The sequence below is a fragment of the Squalius cephalus genome, assembly GCF_949319135.1.
Source record: "Squalius cephalus genome assembly, chromosome: 3".
Lineage (NCBI taxonomy): Eukaryota > Metazoa > Chordata > Actinopteri > Cypriniformes > Leuciscidae > Squalius > Squalius cephalus.
Window position 1 is genome coordinate 53,689,998 of NC_137124.1, and position 6,000 is coordinate 53,695,997.

Here is a 6,000-nt window from a genome sequence, read left to right on the forward strand (position 1 = left end):
AATCATAGAACAAAACCGTTTTCAACTTCTAACTTTTTAGCTCAGTCACTATAGGTTCACATAATTTCAGTACAGACATTTGACATGAAGAGAATATACAACCCAAAAACTCCAGGGAGGTTTGTTGTTCTGCATGCAAGAGAGATTGAATTATTGCAGGAGCAGGATTTGCATTAGTATTTGTGAGGATTCTTGGAAAGGGAAAATAGGATGAGCAAAGCCAAGGCATACTTTCAAAACTATGAGGGGAACTGCAGTACTATGTTTGCCATATTCATTTATCCCAGAAGTCTGGTCTTTGTTTTGGTCTTCCAATTTCAAAACCGATTTTAAGCTGGATTGATGATTTGGCAGAAGTAGGATAGACCAGGACTGTCATGGAGGAGGACACAGGATTTAAGTAGAACTCAACAGAATCGATGAGCTCTTTGATCAAAATTAACTCTGGAGAATGAGAGAAAGGAGGGAATAAGGTCTGGTGATGCTGGAGAACAGACAACTGGAGGAGTGTTTGTGGAAACTGAGAATCATTCTTTCTCTTAAAAATTAGGCCATGGAGTTATTGCACAATGCCACGCTATTCAGAAAGTTACAAAAAAATACTTGAAGTAATGAAGTAATCAAGGGTGCTGTCTACACTCCACAATGAAGCTCTTATTTATATTGTGTTTGCACTGTGTTAGTCATGATGAAAGCATTCATGCAAGTGCAGAAATTGAGTGTTTGGGTAAACAGTGAATCTATTTGATTCACAAATCAATTGTAAATTCGATTCAGAAGTGATTTTTGCAAATTCAGAATGATTTGATTCAATCTGATTCAGAATGAGTTTCGATTCAATTCATTTAATTTAGATGATTTGATTCAGTATTTTTTTAAGTTAATTCATAGGATTATGCAAAAAGCTTCTAATGTGTAAGATAAGAAAAAGAAAAGGACAAATGTTTATTGCGTCAAGCAAGCTGAAAGAAAAATACATTAAATACATGTCAGGCTACTTGGAACATAACTGTTACGAACTGCTCCGAGACACGAAGGTTGAGATCCAAATGCAGCTTTAATTAAGGGGAAATCCAGACACGTAATCCAATATACAGGCAATAGGTCAAAACACAGGTAGGCGGTACAAACAAACAAAGGTCAGAGGCAAAAGAGTAATCCACCGAACAGGCAAAAAAAAAAATCCAAAAACCAAGAGACATAAAACCAGGGAAAACACTCGGAAATGCAGTGCAACAACATACAAAACTTCGCAGTGAGTGAATGAGTGAACATGGTATAAATAGGCTGAGACTAACAGGGTAATGAGACACAGGTGAATGCAATCAGTGATGATGAGTCCGGGCAGTGAGTTATGGGAAATGTAGCTTGTGAGGGAGTGATAATAGTCTGGTGTGGAGTGCCCTCTGGTGGCTCTCAAGGGCACTCCAGCTGGTGACCGTTACAATAACAAAGAGTACAATGTGCTGATCAAATATTTGAGAGCTGAGCACACTCCATATTCCATTTAAAAAAAAAAAAAAAGTTTTATTTATTTACAGGTTTTCCATGACCAAAAATAAAAGTCAGTAAATAGTCCAAATAATACAATATTATCTGTTACATTCAGTTTCCTCGAGGACTATAAAGAAAACAATCAGCTATACACAGTTCTTTGTCTCTGATTTCCACAGGGAAATATGTGGGAACTTCAGCTCTTCTTAACACGTTTTACAGAATTGCACTGATTCTTCCTCAAAATAAGATGCAGAAAAACTACCTACAGTAGGCCTGGTGGTCATTAACAGTCTTTGAACCATCATGATATCCAGATGCCACTACTAAAGTACAGAAAGGTTAAGGTACATCCTTGTGTTTCTGCATGTCATTCAGACAGGATTTAAGGATCATGCTATAACAGCGGTCAAAGGTGAGGGGCCTTAGAGACACACACGGCCCTCCAATAACAGAAGCAAAGGAAATGGTGTGTAGAAGAGCTGCAGTAAATCACCTGATATCTGGGAACACCATCACTAATATACACATATTTGTTCACACTGTTAAAACCAAAAATATGCACACATATGTTCCAGATACATTATATAATCAGTATATAAACATGCTCACGGCTCACGTTGTAAGCGGTCGACCAATTACAATAGACTGAGCCATCTGACCAATCACTGGAGAGTAGGCTTTAGAGTTTAGAGAGACTGAATCCTTTATCGAAGCGTTTCAGACACTGTGAGAAAAGAGGTATTGCTGCAATGTATATTATGAGAAAATTAAGTTTTTTTTTTACATTGGATGCATGTAAACCTATTGTAGGAGACTCAAAAAAAACAAAAAACTAAAAAATGTGGAATCTTTAGAATAGCATGTAATAGCTGAACACAATTTAATGTAATTTCCCCAAACTATGCAAAGATTGCATTCAGATTAATACACACCGAACTAATAAATGTACAAAATGTTTCTATCCCCTATTCCCAGATGAATAATATCAAAAAATAATTAAGATAAATATGGTTATATCAAATTCCTCATGCGTAAATAAATTATGCATTTAATGCTTTTAATTGTTTAATGAGGAGAAACCGTTTATGACGCAGAGACTGATGGATATGGAATATGAGTCGATGGTTCAGGACCAATTTAACCACAATGCTGTTTTTTGGTTTACAGTTTAATGTGCTCATTTCCCACCCAAAATGACACACATTCATGGTGGGAAGACAAGACATATGTTACAGTTTAAGATTTCTATTCCTGTATAGCATTTTACCACGTTGCTAATGCACAGAGTCCCACAGTACTGCTGAGAGTTTTAAAACAACAAGCGGAATCTCAGCGACGTTTTGGACCATTGATGGTGTGGTGGCTTATTGTGAGGTGCTGTTTGATGGATGTCAAGTCTTTTATTGCCACCATATGCTCATGAGAGTCTCAGAAGATTATATTGGCGTCTGCAGGATGGGCTGAAAGGCTCTGATACCACCTCTTCCCTCCAGAGCACAGCCTCTTTTCAGGCCCACTGCAGTGTTTGAAGGAACGTTGCTGTCAGTGTACAAAATAAAGTTCGTGCATTAAAGTTCAAACAGAGAAAGCCATATAAATGTCCTTTCAGGGAACATCACATCCTTACAAATTTCATTTAATGGATATTGCATAACCCAGAACAACTCTGCAGAAAGACTTTGAGATGAGTTAACACTGAACTGTTTGATGGTTCATGGTTCTCAGTACCAACCGGACCCGTTTTAACTTTGCGTTTTGTGTTATGTTTTACTGTTAAAATGTTTACGGTAAAAGTGTGGTTTGAGCAAAATGTCTGATTTGCTGCAGTACTGCAAATCAGTACTGCAAATCTCATAAAAGATACATTTTATGTGTCTAAAAACACACACACTACTACATTTATTTTAAAAAATTCCAATGCATTATACCATCAATTTTTGTCTTCATAAAAATCTTTGCACGAACATTAAACATTTGAACACAATTGACACATACTGTATATATACATTTAAAGTTAAAATAACTGGTGGGAAAAATCACCCGTGCACATTTTAAAGTCCGCGTGAACCGGAAGTTGCAAACGACTTTTCTCCAGTGTTGTGACGTATTTCCCAGTGAAAAGGAATATTGAACAGAGGGCAAGGTTTTACTCTAGCGCTCTTCCTCTCCATCTCTCGCTCATCTCGGACTAACGGTTTGAGGGGAGTGGTTAAGCGTTTCCCAACCCAAGCCGTCAAACCTACGTCATCAGAGAAGGAACGCCATTCCAGACCGGAAGTAACTTTTCAGACTTTGATTAAAGATTACGACGGCAAACAATTTTTTTCTGTGTATTAACTTGCACGGATTAATTTTTCACCACAAGACTAGTAATATGCGCTAACAAAGTAAATAGGGTCAATTTTGATTTCAGTTGGACTTTAACAGCTTCTTCTTTCTCTGAACTTTGAGCTTGGAAGCATTTTTCCACAACACATTTGAACTTTTAAAATACTAGTTTTTGATCAAATATTAGAAGTGATAAATCATTTTTTTTTAATCATTTTCATTGTTTAATAATAATTTATTAATTCATTCATTCACTGATCGATTGTTTCGTTGATTGATTGATTGATTGATTGATCGGTTGGTCAAACATTAATTAAACATCTCATTATCACAGCACAGTACATTAAAAACCCATTTTCTTCATTTAAAAAAACTGTAAGACACTTGACTAATACATAACCCAGACACAGAAACCACAACATGTCTGCTAATATTTCTCACCCTTAATATATGATGTTACAACAACACTTCTATGTACACATCAAAGTGTAACTCATTGGAAATACCCTCTTATCATCAGAGGGACTGTATTCCAAGAACGATTATGATCGTCATTAAACCGGAAACATAGGGAAACTTTCTCATAACACTGATTGTGCAGTTGTGACGTAGTCTTTGTATAGGGTGGCCGATCTTGCCAACACAAATGCCAGTCGGTTTAGGTAATGAGTCGCTGTTATGTTTTTGATAAGCTTACAATGTATGGTTGAGTTGTACAACTTTAGCACATGCGTATTACAGTGTCCCCAGAGTCTGATCGGAAAGGTTCTGGGAAAGGTTTCTCTCCCAGACTGAAAGGACAAGACTGGTAGTGAGGCAAGTTTACTCACCCCACAAGAGGCTCAGTCTCTCCAGGCCTTTTGTGCTGGAATTAAGGAACAAAGACTAGCCCACGACATGATACTCGCTTGTTTGCACTTTGCTTTTCCCCTACTGAGACTAAAACATCACCGCTTTTACAAAGACTATAACAAGTTGTCTTCCAATGTCAGTTTAACTTAACTCCATACGTGGAATGTTTTTAATCAAATTCAGTCAAAGGGTTTTATATTCCCTTAAGCTGTAATTGACTTATTCTAACCATGTAGGACGTGAATGGCTGTATTTGTTCAACAGCATATAGTTAGAAGACTACAAGAAACAGATGACTATAAGAGGTACAACTTGAGCTGTTTGTTGTTCCACTGAACTATAAATTAACTATATAGCTGGTTTGTTGTGACGTCTGTGCGCACATGTTGGTCGTCGCGGGGTCTGGCTCTTTAAAGAGTTCAAGTGCCCCAACTTTGTTGATTCATATTTTTATTTCCCAGGAGGAAAAACACCAGTCTGACATGGGCAGCGAGTCATTGAGGCCAGCCGCTGACGTATGCTGAAAGAGGAGGGGGAAGCAGCTCCAGTTCCAGCCAAAATCCCCATTCTTGGAACGGGCATGTTCAGCTGCAAAGAAGCGACTTACAGAGAAACAGTTCTCCAGAGGTCCCACATCCCTCATGTCTCTCTAACTCATTTAGACACAGCATCCATTCCAATAGATGTCACTTTTCTCTGAGGTTTCTTTGTTGTTTGTCACCCAAAATGTAAATATTGAATGCTGCCATCTACATTTCTGTCAGGACCACTATCATCAAATATGATTGACAATTAGCATACAGTTTGGATTGGTGGTATGGTTCTGTTCTGTTCTGGGCAAGAACTCCCTGCGCATCCATACAGCCTAGCATGGATAAGAGCAGGGCGAGCAGCAATAACCCCCCTTAGGGTAAACAGAACAGAACCAACATGAATGTATTGCAGATATCTTTAATCGAGAATTTCGAGAATTTATTCTGATTCAAGGGGAATCAGAATGCCAAATCCTGACTGGACGAGAGGAGGAGTTGGGGATGGAGGAGGGAATTAGCTCCTGAGAAATGTGATAGCTGCTGATAATACTGAAGGAGTTTATATGTATACAGTGATAGGCGTCGTATTCCTATAGGTAGACGTGGATCAGCTAAGAGTCAGCTGATGCGAGTTGACTAATGTGACCTGATGGAACTGAGCTTGATTATAAGTGTCATATCACATGACTAAAAAAGCTTCTATTCTATTCTATTCTATTCTATTCTATTCTATTCTATTCTATTCTATTCTAGTGGCACTTTTTATGTGTTGATATTCATTTTGATGAAA